The sequence below is a fragment of the Phocoena sinus genome, chromosome 7, assembly GCF_008692025.1.
Source record: "Phocoena sinus isolate mPhoSin1 chromosome 7, mPhoSin1.pri, whole genome shotgun sequence".
In the NCBI taxonomy this organism is placed as follows: Eukaryota; Metazoa; Chordata; class Mammalia; order Artiodactyla; family Phocoenidae; genus Phocoena; species Phocoena sinus.
This window is the reverse complement of record NC_045769.1, coordinates 92,287,261-92,304,386: the sequence shown is the minus strand read 5'-3', so window position 1 is coordinate 92,304,386 and position 17,126 is coordinate 92,287,261. Positions and strand designations below refer to the sequence as shown.

The window sequence follows — 17,126 nt, the reverse complement described above, 5'->3', positions numbered from 1 at the left end:
CAGCAATGGAGACCAAATGCAGCCAAAAATAAATAAATAAAATTTAAAAACAAGAAAAAGAAAAAGAAAAATTGGCTTTATTTTTCTCCCTTTGTTCTAAGTAAATAAGTCAAATATTAATTGAGTGGAATTTATCCAAAAATTTTAGAGTGAAATCTTCAGAAATACTTTAAAAAGCTCTTAATTATATTTTGAAAACAATGTGTGACCTCAAGCTTAAGGGTGTTACCTATTACTCAACTGGGTAAGTTACTGAGAACAGGAACCGCCCCAGGCAGAACTATCAAAGGGTTAGTCTGAATTCTTTTTACAATTGGCAATCCTTTCTTAACTCTCCTGTTTCCCCAGGACCTTCATTTATCATACTGACCCATTATGCTCAAAGAACCCCTAAATAGGAGACCACCCAATTTTGGACCTCCTCCTTATTCCTGTCTTTCCTGGTTCCCATCTGACATCAGAAGCTGAACTGGTATCAGAGTAAGAACTGTACCTTTGCACTCACTTCTAGCATAATCTGACTATTTCTTCTAGCATGTAAATATAGTTTCCTAAAGGAACTAACAAACAAAACAAAACAAAGAAAAAGCTAGTGCGAATGAAGCAGTGAAGATTAAACAAACTCAGAAGGACTTTTAAGACCTTTAACAAAAATGATATTCCTTCCTTAGCTAGTAATCTTTTAACCATCCAGAAGGGGTCATAGAGTTTCAGGTCTGGAATATAATCTAGCTTCACTCAACTCTTCCCCTGACTATTTTCCCCTTTCAGGTTTGAATATTCTAACCAAAAAAAAAAAAAAAAAATGCCTGACATAAGATTTATGATTATATTTATATTTATCATAGATAAATTATATCTAAATGTATAACAATATAAATCATAAAATAATGATGCTGAGCAGGGCCCTGTGGGGCTCCTGGACATGGAGGTTTTTTTTTTTTTTTTTGCGGTACGCGGGCCTCTCACTGTTGTGGCCTCTCCCGTTGCGGAGCACAGGCTCCGTACGCACAGGCTCAGCGGCCATGGCTCACGGGCCCAGCCACTCCGCAGCATGTGGGATCTTCCCAGATCAGGGCACAAACCTGCATCCTGTGCATCGGCAGGCGGACTCTCAACCACTGCGCCCAGGGAAGCCCGACATGGAGGTTTTTAATTGTCCCCTGTTTCTTGCAGGCAAGACTCCAGCCTCCATGACTTTCCCTGAGTTCCAAAGAGCAGATTTGAACAATTGCTAATCAAGGGAGGAGCAGCCAGGAAACCACCAGAGGCAAGATTAAAGGGACCAGAGAAGCTCATCAATATTAGGAAACCAGACCACCTGAGACCCTGCACACAACCTAATCCTGTCAGCAACCCCACCCTTTTGAAACTTTGCAGAAGAAAGAAGAATGCAAGACTGTTACTGCCCTGATCCTTATCACAAACCTCTGACCACTACCCATGACTACATAACCTCTCCCTATTCCCCAGTGACGGGGTACAGTTCTTGAGGTGCTAGCCTGCTGTGTTCCCTCTCTGCCTGGCAAAGAAATAAAGCCACTCTTTCTTTCTCCTCCATAACTCTGTCTCCATATTTCTATTTGGCATTGATGCACAGAGAGCCAAGATTCTGGCACCAGTAATATAAATATAAATAGTATATAATATGTAAATAATTATATATTGTTGACTGAAAACAAATGCACAACCTAAAAATTGAGAATTATGTTTTATTCAGGGCATTACTGAGGATTATAGTCCGGGAAGGAAGCCTCTCAGATACCTCTGAGGGACTGTTCCAAAGAGGTAAGGGAGGAGCTGGGATATAGAGGAGTTTTTGCTGAAAAAAAACCAAACAAATGTAGTCAAACATCAAAAGATTACTGCTAATCACAAAAACTAACATCTTAATGATTTTACTGCTTTTCTGTATATGGGAAGATGCAAGAGTCTGGGCTTATTGAAATCTTTCCTTTGAGATGCACCTTAACTATCTAAGGCCAATATCTTGTTTTTCTCCTTCCTGAAGTCCCCTCAGGGTGCACCACTGGGGGTGGCTGCAGTGGCTGACAGTTTTATGGCCACAACATCCTTTGTTTACTGGAATGGCAGGAGACATTCTTTGTCCACAGTATAAATATTATGATTATATATCACATATAAATTATATATTATATAAATATATCATATTAAATTATATACATTTAATATATTATATAGTCAATGTAATATATAGTCAATTTTTTAATATATAGTCAATTTTAAAATATAAAATATATATGACATAAGTTATATATAATTTATATAAATTTTCAAACCAACATCAGCAATTAACAAAAATGCCTGACAGATTTATGATCATATTTATATGTATTATAACTATAACTTATACAATACATTATATTTTACATTATTTGTAATTGTAATTTATATAATTATTATATATTATATTAAAATTATAATATTTGTATCATATATAAATTTATACAATATAAATATAATACAATTATGTAATATAGAATATATAATGATATATAAATTTCATGATTAAACGTATATATTATATATAATATATAAATATATAAATTATAATCACATGTTATATAAATATACTATATTAAATTATATAAATGTAATGATTCTTTTAAAATCTAAAATATATTAGTTATATATAATTTGTACATAAATATAATTCATATATTATATATTTCTATAATTAAGTATAATTATATTTACTTTATTATAGAAGATTTAGTTTTCTGTTTTTTGTTTTAGGCTGCTCCATGCAGCATGTGGGATCTTAGTTCCCTGACCAGGGATCGAACCTGTGTTCCCTGCAGTTGAAGTGCAGAGTCTTTACCAGTGGACTGCCAGGGAAGTCTCTAGAAGATTTAGTTTTACTTACGATAGATCTCCTGTTTTGTGCCTTTTGCTCGTCTCTTAAGTTCCAACTGAAAATTTAAAACATGAGTCTTTCAATTCCAGTGGGATCAAGCTAGAATATGTGCAAAAATCAGTACAAAACCATCTCTATGACTGCTGAAACATAATAGATGTTAAGTACCCATCTATTGAATGAACACATTAATGATATGTTTATGTCAATAATATCACAACTACCTATGAAGGATGCTACATTTTATTAAATATCCAGAGATTCACTGAGAGGATTTTATGACCAAAATTAAACTCTACAAAAAGCTTTGTACACTCATTTTCTCAGATGTGCAGTGCTAGTTACAAGTAAAGATTTTCTCCATCTTTGGATAGAGTCACTTTTAAAATTCAGAGCCAAGAAACAAACTTAGAGAGCCTCATGTGTATGGTCAGTAAATGCCATGATGAATTGGAATTTCCAGAACCCAAAAAATAAACGTAGAAGTGTAAAATAGTACTCATAGGGGAAAAACCAAACAAATTGCTCTTTGCCATATACTTCAGCAATTTTTAGATTTCAGTTAGACTGCAAGTTTGGATTGAGGTTAAAAGTCATAGTTCTAATGACTCAATCTTAAATCATCTCTGAATTGTAGGACGGAGGGGGCCCATCACATGATGGAATCACTTTCAGTCACAAGGAAATCTTCCTTAGGCTTCCCGCTCTGACCATTCATTAACTTTTAGTTAATATATGCAATTTAGCACTGGCAGTGTATATTTAAGTATACATTGGTTAATAAACTCTCAGCTCTTTGAGCTCAGAGATCCTTACTGCACTTTCCTTGTACCATCCACAAAACCTAATGAAGGGCAGAGAACAATGTGCTGTTCAATATATGTGGACAGTTGACTGATTTAGTGAATCTTATAAAATAATAAATACGCTAAAATCATGGTAGATGACCCAGGATTTAGCCTGGAAACAAAGATTCAAAGGGTTTTTAAAGTTTCTTGAGGCCAGCAATCCTATCTTTCTTATCCTTGTATTTTAGGAATCCAGCACAACACAGGGACAAAGAAATGCACAGTCAGTGAGCGCTAAGTGAACGAATAAGTCATTAGAACATACTGAACATCAGGAGAGACCTTCCCCAATGGTCCGCAGCAGGGGAGGAAGGTTTGTTCCAGCTTTCACCCTTCACTGAATAAGCACCCATCTCTGATTCTGTTCTCCTTCCTCTTCCTCAGATGCTTATCTTTTTTTTTTTTTTTTTTTTTTTTTTTTTTTTGCGGTACGCGGGCCTCTCACTGTTGTGGCCTCTCCCGCTGTGGAGCACAGGCTCCGGACGCGCAGGCTCATGGGCCCAGCCGCTCTGCAGCATGTGGGATCTTCCCGGACCGGGGCACGAACCCGCGTCCCCTGCATCAGCAGGCGGACTCTCAACCACTGTGCCACCAGGGAAGCCCAATGCTTATCATTTTTGCACGTTAACTCCACAAATCTGGTACCCGAAATGTTTTGCGAGACCTTAAATTATCTATGTCCTCTTAACAATCCAAATGGAAAATTTGAATGGTGGATTTAACAAACAAACTGCACTAAACAAACTGGTGATCATAGTGTGGGGTGTACATGCACAGGTAAGAAAGTCAGGTTAAGGTTCTGTCTTCAAACCCTACAACAGTCCAGTGAGGGAGATACTGTTGTCCCCACTTTAAAGATGAGAACACTGAGAATTACTGTGGCGTTTCTCAAAGTATGGTCCTGGACTGTGTTAGTATCACCTGGGCCAATTTGTGGTCCCACTGCAGATATACTCTGGGGAGAGGCCCAGCACTCTTGAGTTTTAACAAGTGTGCTAAAGTTTGAGAATCACTGCTTTAGAGAATTTAAGCAATTTGATTTGCCCAGATCACACACAGATGGGAAAGGCAGAGCTGGGAATTGAACCCAGGCATCCAATGCCAATCTGTCCATGGCAGCCCACTTCCTCATGCTGGGGAGTCAGTCATTCTCCCACTCCCTCAAAACGCCAGCCCTGTACAAGACTGAAATTCAGTAAGGGAAAAGGATCCAGTTCCCAGAAGAGCCTCACAGTCTCAGAATTTTAAAGACTCTTATGAATAAGTTTACACATAAAGTTCAAAGAAGTAAATATATAATATTCTTGATTAAAACTCACGTAATGCTTTTTGCTCTGGAAATGTAGAGATCAACAAGGACTTTCTAAGTAGAGCCTTATACTTATTTTATTCAGTGCTTTCTTTAAAATTTCTTTTTTGGGGTATTAAAAATAACGTTTTTCTCATTATCTTACCCAATACTGACATTAGCCATTTTTCCTTCCTTGACTTAAAAAGACCTATAAAATTTTCTGAGAAGAGAATGAAAATTAAAGAACACTCTGGGGCTTCCCTGGTGGCACAGTGGTTGAGAGTCCACCTGCCGATGCAGGGGACACGGGTTCGTGCCCCGGTCCGGGAAGATCCCACATGCCGCAGAGCGGCTGGGCCCATGAGCCATGGCCGCTGGACCTGCGCGTCCAGAGCCTGTGCTCCGCAACGGGAGAGGCCACAACAGTGAGAGGCCTGCGTACCGCCAAAAAAAAAAAAGAACACTCTGAACTGGCCTTGTTGGAAGTAGCATAATATCTAACACTCAGGTTTGGGCATGAGAATCAGCTGGATTTGACACAACTTGAACAACTTACTAGTCAAACACTTTATGTGGGTTCCCTATGCCCCAGTTCACCATCTAAATGGAAATAAGAATTGTATCTATTTCACTGAGTGGTTTCAAGGACTTATAACTCAATGAAGCACTTAAGACAGCTCCTGCACTTAATAAAAGCTCAGTAAATGCTTATCTTTATTTTTATTATTGCTATTATTAGCCATGTGAGAATGCTACAGTCGATCTCCACGTCCGCCATTGGCACATCATTCATTTATTCAGAGGGCTGCTTCACTTATGTCATCCCTCACAATGTTTTATAGAGCTGTTTTAATTTTCAGTAACTATTTCTTCTGCATGTGCTTCGTCTCCCCCAGTACACAAACCATACACTCATACATCCACTCATTCCCATGACTCAGGTTGTTACAGTCATGGTCCAGAGTAGGGGCCTCTTTCCCAAAGCTGATTAGAGAATTGATGCTCATTATGAAGGGCCCTTTCTCTGAAAGTATCCTTGCCACCAATCACTGGAATTCTGTCATTTTTAGTACTCATTCTAGTGTGTCAAGATCAACTCGTCCCTCTCCATACCGCCTCTTTCAAACAAAAATGCTACTGAAAATGGGTAACGTATTCAACCATCAGTGTAAAGAGTCAGATTGAATGAGAGAAGTGTGGATCTTGAGTGTATTGGATTCTGCTGGGAAACAAAGTGAAAGGACCGAAAGTTCTCCAATACGTGACTAGGAACCGAAAGCAACTCTGTGCTCTGCCTCAGACATTCCTTTGTAAAAGCTGGTGAAGGCCTTTGCCTTGGAAATCAATACAAAGTTTCAGAAGTGTCTATGTATATACACAGCTTCATCTGAAAAATGTTAGCTCCATGACCTACCCAGATTCAGGGTAAAAATACTGAGTACAAATATCACCAACCGTATGCATAGTAGTGTCATACCTATAGTGTCATACCTGGCTTAGGCAAACCAAATAAACTGATAGATAGATAGATAGGTAGGTAGAGAGACGACAGGTAATTTCCCAAACATGTACCTCCATGAAATCTTTAACCAGAACCAAACACACAGAGTATGAAAATTAAAATTAAAAAATGCAAGGCCAATCTTTCCACCTCCACAAATTGACCCAACAACTTTGGTCTAATTAGCACCATATTTAGGTAAAATTTCAGTGCTAACAATGAGATAAACAATGGTGGTGGTCAATATCATTAGCCTCTTGATAATAAGGAGTCTGGGTCCTCATTAAATTAGCTGACTTGATATCCCAAAGTTGCAACATTAGCATCTCCACCCTCCCAAAGCCATCACTATGTAGCACGGGCCAATTACACTCAACAAGCCTCAGCATGCTTGGGCTTCAAATGCTACAGTCAGTTGCTGTAGATGAGTTGGGCATGTTTCCAAGCCTCCCTAAGTATGAAAATAAACATATATTCAAATGAGGGTAAACAATGACCTAATGGGAAACGTTCAGTCAAGCATCTGAGGACCAGTTCAGACTGGCACCTTTATTCCTTTCAGTTTCGTCTGTCCCTCCCAGTCAGCGAAAGGACTAGGCACCAGTACAGAATCAAGGTGGGAAGGGGAGTTGGTGGTTCTTGCAGAAGTCCAGGTGTTTTGCCTACACACTGATTATGACAACACATCCAACAGCGGCAGGGCATCCTACCTGCAAAAGCCTGATAACTCTATCAGACCCTGCTCATTCAGCCGACTCCAGAGGCCCCCTTTTCATCCTCAGCTTGAGGCAGATCTCAATGGGCTGAACGAGTATGAGAAACTGAGATAAGTGCTAGCCACAATTATAGAGATACTGCGCGAGGCAATTAGGGTTTTGTCAGCGCTTCTATTAACCTTTGCATTGCCAGCATTTTCCCACTTGGCATTCCAAGTGAGTAACAGGATTTAAATGAGGAAGGAACACAAGCTGGTTGCTGAGTTATAGGCCCAATGAGAAGTGGCCAGCGAGACACAGTGAGTGACCTGCTCAACAAGCACAGCAGGAAACAAGGAGGTTTACGAGCGGCTCCCGTACCACTGTTCTTGTGTTCTCTGATGTTGAAATGATTTCTGGTGATGATGTGAACTTACAACTGTGTCACCTGAGAGAATGTGGGCCCTGGATGGATCTCAAGGCCTTTCCTTTGGCTGACTTAGGTTCCCTGATCAAATACTCCTTTTAAACAGTGCAGAGTAATGATTTTTCAGACCATTTTGAGACAAAGTACACAGAATTTTTGATTATCAGTGGAGTTTAGCAACTCTTTGTATTTACACCCATCATCTTATTTGACCCTCACAATAATCTAATAAGATTCATAGAGTATGTGTTGTTAGGTTCCTTTGACAGAGATTAAATGAAAAGCAGAACAGTTAAGTAATTTTCTCAAAATCACACGGTAAGTTAAGTACTGGACCAACCCAAACTTAAGCATATTGATTAACATCTGGGACAGATCACATTAGTCTTTACCACTAAGGACTGAAAAGCTGAAGTACCTTTTTTTCCCTGTACCATAAGCCAATCCTGAGTTGCCTAATCAAAAACAAAAAAAAAGTTCAGGTTTTGAGAAAGCTTATCATAATCTCCATTAAGAAATATTTATCAGGCATTTTACATGTAAAACAGATTCTTTTTCTTACTATCCCTCCTCCAGTATCTGAAAACTTTGTCACTAAAATTCTTGGTCACCCCTTGCTATTCAACCTTGAACTCTGTTAAAAATGAAAACAAAACAATAATCTTTTCCTAAAAACCAGATTCCGTCTTTCCTATCATATTTGATTTGCTTCAAATATCTGTGTATAAAACTAAAATGAATGATACTGCCACCATCTTTTTACTTACACCGTCTGATTCTCTTCCCTCAAAAGTTTAATCTTAGGAATTTTGAATTGGCACTGATTTGAGGGTATTTTTTCCCTTCATTAATACATTAAAAATTAATTACCTCGGGCTTCCCTGGTGGCGCAGTGGTTGAGAGTCCGCCTGCCGATGCAGGGGACACGGGTTTGTGCCCCAGTCCGGGAAGATCCCACATGCCACGGAGCAGCTGGGCCCGTGAGCCATGGCCACTGAGCCTGCGCATCCAGAGCCTGTGCTCCGCAACGGGAGAGGCCACAACAGTGAGAGGCCCACGTACCGAAAAAAAAAAAAAAAATTAATTACCTCAAATTCTGTTCACCTAACTCTGGTTTGGAATGCTTTTTTCCCATCAAAACTTAAGGCCAATTTCAAGTCCATCTGGCCCACTGATCTGACAAACATCTGCAGGTGTGTGTCAAACCAACTTGGACTGTGCAAGTCTGAGTTGATTATCAAGAAATCAAAGGTTAAATTTCAAGTGGCTTTGGGCTAAATTAGTGATTCCCAAACTTGCTGATGATAAAAATAAACTGCGGCCATTGTTAAAAATATGGATTTCCAGATTTTTCTGGAATCCCTAAGTTTAAGAAGTACCCCAAGTGATTACTTCACTCCAACTAAATTTGGGGAACATTGCGTTAAATGTTCATTTTAAATGAAAACCAAATATAAAGCAGGAATCTTGGTTGACTTTTTGTAAGATCTTAGAGGTTCTCTTCATTCAAAAAATTGAAATTAACTTAAGTCAGTTGAACTTGGGAAAATAAAAATATTCGATATTATGAAATATGGTTTTTGTGCCCTATGTAACATATTACACAAAATTTTGGTTATAATTTTGTCTGTAGTCATCAACCTTTTTTAAAATTTGTGTGTCACAAACAGCTAAGCCAGATATAGCACTGTGATTGGCAATAAAGTCCCTAATAAATATTTCATTAAAGAATGAATGGGTGGGACTTCCCTGGCGGTACAGTGGTTGGGACTTCACCTTCCAGTGCAGGCAGTGTGGTTTGATCCCTGGTTGGGGAGTTAAGATCCCACATGCTTCGTGGTCAAAAAACCTAAAAACATAAAATAGAAGCAATATTGTAACAAATTCAATAAAGACTTTAAAAATGGTCCACATCAAAAAACAAAAAAATGAATGGGGAAAATGACTCAAGTCCCCACCTCTCCATAAAGTCTTCATCATCTTTCCAACAACCTGTAACATCTTTTCCTTTCCTCAGATGCCTGTTATAAATACAGCCAACTCCACTCCACAGTGCACCTGGTCCAATTATATTCTGTTGCTCCTACAAGGCAGCACAATATAGGAATAAGAAATACGGCTTTAGATTCAAACACACAGACAAATTTCTTAACTTCTGATATGCAAAATGAGGATAGGCTAAGTATCTCAAGGGTTGTTGAGGGGATTAAATGAGTAATGTCTGTCAAACACCAGACTATACACCATTTGAAAGCATGAATCTTTGTCTTCTCAGCACTTAATACTATGCAAGGTCATTGTAAGAGCTTAGTTTATTGTATTTTCCTTTCTTCCTTCCTTCCTTAAATAATCTACAAATGCCTGAAACTTAGGGGCAAAGTCTTACACTTCCTTGTACTCCCTTGCCTCCATCCTACATCAGTTATGCTGAGCATATAATAGACACTCAAATAACTGCTGATTTAGAAAGGAAAAAAAAAAAGGCACAGGAAAATAAGGAAAGAGGAAGAAAGATGGAGCACTGGAGGAAAAATAAAGATGTAAAAGGAAAGAACTACAAATGCTAGGAAAGGTTGTCTTCTTCTCAATATTTCTCCCAGGCACCACAGAACCAGCCCTCAGTGCAGATCAGAGTCAACATCCTAAGATCTACAAACAGGAGCTGTTTCTCACAGCAATAATTGTTTGCAATTTTGTTCAGTTCATAACTTAGGTTTCAGAGCCAAGAATAAGTGATTTTACCTATACTGCACGTTATTCTCTCTGAAATAAGTTTTTATTTACTGAGCCATCTCTGCTTGTTTGCAAAACAAAGTTTCTTTCCAATATAATTCATGTATTTTTTAGTATTTAAAGTCAAATGGAAAAAGAAAAGAATTATAGAATTATATACCATGCACAGACCAGAATTCTCCACATTCCTAGCTCCAAGAAAAACAAACACTGAAAACAAGTGGGAAAAATTTCTCAGATGGCTTTCATTCATTAGTCTCAGCGTTTTTAGAGCTAAAAAGGTATTAGAGGTCATTGTCAGTGGTCTCATCTTTTTACAGATGAGACCCAAAACTAACACCCAAAGAGCTTAAATGACTCACTTAAGAACACAAGAGTCAAAATTCCAAGCAGGGGGCTTCCCTGGTGGCGCAGTGGTTGAGAGTCCACCTGCCGATGCAGGGGACACAGGTTCGTGCCCCGGTCCAGGAAGATACCACATGCCGCGGAGTGGCTGGGCCCGTGAGCCATGGCCGCTGAGCCTGCGCGTTCGGAGCCTGTGCTCCGCAACGGGAGAAGCCACAACAGTGAGAGGCCCGTGTACCACAAAAAAAAAAAAAAAAAATTCCAAGCAGGACAAATTATTACATCTATAGAACTTTTATAGAATTCTTACATTTTAGATCCAAAAGTGATCTTAGAAACTCCCAAGCCTAACATATCACAGCCGAGTCGAAATACCCAATACAACATTCCTGAGACTGCTGCCTGAATAGCACCTGTGAGAGCTAATCACCCTCCCACAGTTAGCCATACTATAGAATTTAGGAGATTTATATCTCCTAAACTTTTAGATCAAGCCATAATATCCCTCCTTCTACCTTCTGTTCCTAGTTCTGATCTTCAAAGAAAGGATTCCTTCTGTGCCCTTTTCTCTTTATATTTTCACTGTTCTTTCAAGCATTTATTGTATTCCATATTTCCAAGTATTTCATGACCTTGGTCCCTCTCCAGATATTTCTTAGTCGGTATTGGTGCTGATAAGAATGATGATGATAATATCAATGAAAATAATAATGAGAAGCACATATGTTTACTGCATACTTTCTATGTGTCAGGCATTACGAAAAAGCATGAGCATTTATTATCTCTTTTTTGTTCAGTGCTTATATCCACAGCACCTAGAAGGGTGCCTAGAATATATCAGGCATTCAATAAATATCAGTGGACTGAAGGCATCCTCACCAAAACTCTCTTAAGTAGGCAATAATTTTACATATATATATATGTTATATAATTGCTATATTATATAGTATATGTATGTTGGAACTTGAAGCTAGGCATTTTGACTAGAAAACGTTATATATGCACTTAACCATTATGCTTTGTGCTTACAAATGCTTTTCTCTCACAAACACGGTAACACAGCTGTGACCACAGATTTCATTTATTAGCTATTGTATGTAAAGAGTCTGCATCTAGAATTAGACTATAGCATTCTAGAGCACAGAGGCTGATTCCCATAGCATAAAAATAAGCCACTGTTTCTCTTTTCTTAAAAAAATAATAATACAGCTCTTGCCTCCAATACTTGCAAGCTACCACCCCACTTCTTTTATTTGCTTTTCAGAAAAATTCCTTTACAGAGTTATCTACCTTGCTGTCTCCAATTCCTCTCCTTCTGTTGTCATTTAAAACCACTTCATTTACTTTTCCCCAAATCCTCTTGAGAATTACGCTTGTCATTGCCAGGGACCTTCACTGTTTAAATCCAACAGTCAATTCTCAGTCCTAATCTTATCAGCCACATTGAACATGGTTAATCCTCCCTTCTCCTCTAACCACTTTCTTCATTTGCCTTCCAGGACACCAACTCCTTTGGATTCCTCACACTCTACTGAGCACCCCTTCTCAGTCTCCAATTCTCTCCCTCACCCTGAGCTCTTGGTGGACTGTCCCAAGGCTCAGTCCCTGGCACTCTATTTATACTCACTGCATTGTTGATTTAATCCCTTCTCATGGCTTTAAACCCAGCCTCTATACAAAGACTCTCAAATTTACAATTACTGCCCACAACTCGCTCCCCAACACTTTTTCTAGATGTCCAATAGAAAACCAAAACACAACTCCTGATCTCCCTTTACTCCAAACCCAATCCACCCATATCTTTCCCTGTCTCACTTGATGGAAACTCCATCACTGCTCAGGCTAAAATCCTTTGAATCAACGTTAACTCTTCCCTTTTAATCTGTAAGACATTCAATCTGCCAGAAAATTCTAATGGCAAAAATCTCTATTATTTTTTAATAAATCTGATCATTTCACTCCTCCACTCAAAACCTTGCAGTGATTCTCCATTTCACTCAGAGTAAAAGCCAAGTCTTTACAGTGACCTATCATGTCCTGCCCAATCCATTCTTCTGTTACGTTTTTAACTTTATCCTCATTAACTCACTTGATTCTCACAAAAACCCTATTGCAGTTTGCCATCCCTTTGTTATAGATGAGGAGACTGAGGCTCAAATTGGAGTGACTGATCTAAGATTAAAAAGACAGCGAATGGCACACAAGATGTGGACTCAAGTAACGATGCTCTTCAGTATTATTTCATCTGCCTAAGCAGGAAGCAACCTGATTTTCATTGCAGAACCCCAAGGAAACTCAAATTTGTGGGACCAGGTACCCCTAAACATGGAAGGTTAATGTGGGGCTGAAAAGAGGAGAAATCATTGAGCGTCTGACTAAGATTCCACACTCCATCCTGCATAGACAGGCAACCTTGGAAGAGGAATAAAGGTCTACATGATAGAAATCGTGAGCCAGAAGGATACTTGGACTGAAGGACACTGGACATTGAAGAGGGCATGGGAAGCCACTCCATTCCCCAGACTAAACTGAGAAATATTCTTCTTCATGTGTCTCATCACTGTTCCTATGAACACTTCAAAAACAATTTTTAGAGCATCAGCACAGAAGAGTATAGACCAGTCTAAACGGCTTAGTCAAAGAATTGAAAATGACAAGTCTGCATTCAAAGACAAGCTATTTAATGACTAATTTTTTTAATTGGTTCTAGGCTGAGACTTGTATAACAAGTTTCAGTCTGGAGAAAATTTTTTATGCTGCAGTTATGAACCTCTAATACTAGAGCATTTAATGGAATTTCAAATAGGCCATTAATTGTAACATGCCAATATAATAACAAGAAGAGTAAACTATGTCCAAACAAAACAAGTTCAATACAGTTTAAGTCCAATGTTTGAAATTAAATTTTCCGAAGTATATATTTTGATAACAAATCTTGAAAAGTTAAATACTGAAACAGATAGCAAAAGATTTTTGTGGCAAATTTCCATAAAATATGCCTGAATAGCTTACTCTAAATATAACAAACTTGCAACCACAGGAATTAGAAATTAGATCAAGCATACATAAATTGGGTATAAGACAGTTGTAGTACACGTATGTTTATAGTTTCTTATGCTTTTTGAAACAAATCTTTGTGTAAATGTGATTTTTCAGGGTAAATTTTGAGATATTTCTAATGCAATTATTTCCCCCCAGATAAGGTTACAAAACAGGAAAGAAAGGATTGGACAGAGTGTTGTTATTGAGTGTATTGAAGTGTAAACCTTGGAAAAACAAATGGTGCATAGAGGTACCTCATTCTGTGGAGATAAAGGAAAAGATATGAGGGATAATAGCTACTGTGTGTGTGTGTGTGTGTGTGTGTGTGTTTAATAAATTTATTTATTTATTTATGGCTGCATTGGGTCTTGGTTGCTACACGCTGTGGTCTTTCTCTAGTTCTAGTGAGCGGGGGATACTCTTCATTATGGTGTGTGGGCTTCTTATGGCAGTGGCCTCTCTTGTTGCAGAGCATGGGCTCTAGGTACACAGGTTTCAGTAATTGTAGCCACGGGCTCCAGAGTGCAGGCTCAGTAGTTGTGGCACACAGGCTTAGTTGCTCTGCAGCATGTGGGATCTTCCCAAACCAGGGCTCAAACCCATGTCCCCCACATTGGCAGGCAGATTCTTAATCACTGAGCCACGAGGGAAGTCCCTACTGTGTTGTTCTTCTTTGGGTGATGCAGTGGTGTTCGAGGGAATTATATAGATTCCAGCTGCATTTGGAGTTTGTAACAAAAAGACCTGCTGGAAGATTTTTAATCACAGTCTCAATTTCAGTGCTTGTGATTGGTCTGTTTATATTTTCTATTTATTCCTGGTTCAGTATTGAAAGGTTATGCTTTTCTAAGAATTTGTCCATTTCTTCCAAGTTGTCCATTTTATTGGCACATAGTTGCTTGTAGTAATCTTTCCTGATCCTTTGTATTACTGCAGTGTCAGTTGTTACTTCTCCTTTTTCATTTCTAATTCTATTGATTTGAGAAAACTATAAGACACTGATGAAAGAAATTAAACATGATACAAACAGAAGGAGAGATATACCATGTTCTTGGATTAGAAGAATCAACATTGTGAAAATAACTATACTACCCAAAGCAACCTACAGATTCAGGGTAATCCCTATCAAACTACCAATGGCATTTTTCACAGAACTAGAACCAAAAATTTCAAAATTTGCATGGAAACACAAAAGACAATGAATAGCCAAAGCATCTTGAGAAGAAAAACAGAGCTGGAGGAATCAGGCTCCTGGACTTCAGACTATACTACAAGGCTACAGTAAACAAAACAGTATGGTACTGGCACAAAAACAGAAATATAGATCAATGGAACAGGATAGAAAGCCCAGAGATAAACTCACACACATACGGTCAGCTTATTTTTCAAAAAGGAGGCAAGAATATACAATGGAGAAAAGACAGCCTCTTCAAGAAGCGATACTGAGAAAACTGGACAGCTACATGTAAAAGAAAGAAATTAGAGCACTCCCTAAGACCATACACAAAAATAAACTCAAAATGGATTAAAGACCTAAATGTAAGGTCAGACAATATAAAACTCTTAGAGTAAAACATAGGCAGACACTCTATGACATAAATCACAGCAAGATCCTTTTTGACCCACCTCCTAGAGAAATGGAAATAAAAACAAAAATAAACAAATGGGACCTAATGAAACTTCAAAGCTTTTGTACAGCAAAGCAAACCATAAACAAGACCAAAAGACAACCCTCAGAGTGGGAGAAAATATTTGCAAATGAAGCAACTGACAAAGGATTAATTTACAAACAGCTCATGCAACTCAATATCAAAAAACAAACAACCCAATCCAAAAATGGGCAGAAGACCTAAATAGACATTTCTCCAAAGAAGATATACAGATTGCCAACAAATGCATGAAAGGATGCTCAACATCACTAACCATTAGAGAAATGCAATTCAAAACTACAATGTGGTTTCACCTCACACCAGTCAGAATGGCCATCATCAAAAAATCTACAAACAATAAATGCTGGAAAAGGTGTGGAGAAAAGGGAACTCTCTTGCACTGTTGGTGGGAATATAAATTGATACAGCCATTATGGAGAATAGTACGGAGTTTCCTTAAAAAACTAAAAATGGAACTACCATATGACCCAGCAATCCCACTACCAAGCATATACCCTGAGAAAACCGTAATTCGAAAAGAGTCATGTACCACAATGTTCATTGCAGCACTATTTACAATAGCCAGGACATGGAAGCAACCTAAGTGTCCATTAACAGATGAATGGATAAAGAAGATGTGGCGCATATATACAATGGAATATTACTCAGCCAGAAAAATAAACGAAATTGAGTTATTTGTAGTGAGGTGGATGGACGTAGAGTCTGTCATACAGAGGGAAGTAAGTGAGAAAGGGAAAAACAAATACTGTATGCTAACACATATATATGGAATCTAAAAAAAAGAAAGAAAAAAAAGGTTCTGAAGAACCTAGGGGCAGGACAGGAATAAAGACACAGACATAGAGAATGGACTTGAGGACACGGGGAGGGGGAAGGGTAAGCTGGGACAAAGTGAGAAAGTGGCATGGACTTATATATACTACCAAATGTAAAATAGATAGCTAGTGGGAAGCAGCTGCATAGCATAGGGAGATCAGCTTGGTGCTTTGTGACCATGTAGAGGGGTGGGATAAGGTAGGGTGGGAGGGAGATGCAAGAGGGAGGAGATATGGGGATATATGCATATGTATAGCTGATACACTTTGTTATGAAGCAGAAACTAACAAACCATTGAAAGCAATTATACTCCAATAAAGATGCTTAAAAAAAAAAAGACTTGCTACTGGGCTGGATGTGGGAGGTGAGGAGTGGAATTAAAGATGAAGAATAGAGGGCGGAGTCAAGATGGCGGTGTGGGAAGATGCCGAGTTAGCATCTCTCCACAACTATGGCACCTGCCAGCTGCTGGTGGGAGACCCTGATGCCCAAGGTGAGGGGAGGAACGCTCAAGTGAACCACCACCCCATGCGGCATGCAGTATCTTGGTTCATGAGCTTGGGGTAGGGCTAAAGCTCCTGTGGTGGGAGCTCCAAGTCCAAACCACTGGACTAACAGAGAACCTCTGACTCCAGGGAATATTCATCGTAGTGAGGTCTCACATAGGTCCTCATCTCAGCACCAAGACCCAGCTCTACGCAACAGCCAACAAACTCCAGTGTTGGAAGCCCCAGGCCAAACAACCAGTAAAAGAGGAACACAATCCCACTCATTTAAAAAAAAAAAAAAAAAAGAGACAGCAAAATAATATGTCACAGATGAAAGAGTAAGGTAAAAACCTATAAGACCAAATAAATGAAGAGGAATTAGGCAATCTACC

At 38.7% G+C, this 17,126-nt stretch overlaps 1 long non-coding RNA gene across 1 annotated transcript in view; it reads right to left on the bottom strand.

Annotated features, from left to right (window-relative positions):
- Positions 1-9,429: 9,429 nt before the first annotated feature.
- The window catches only part of LOC116756860, a 91,728-nt gene continuing 84,031 nt past the window's right edge, over positions 9,430-17,126 (bottom strand). The window contains exons 4-5 of the long non-coding RNA XR_004350767.1: positions 9,599-9,723; positions 9,430-9,489 (exon numbers count right to left, since the gene is read on the bottom strand). This is a non-coding gene — a long non-coding RNA (uncharacterized LOC116756860). The remainder of the gene's footprint in view (positions 9,490-9,598; positions 9,724-17,126) is intronic.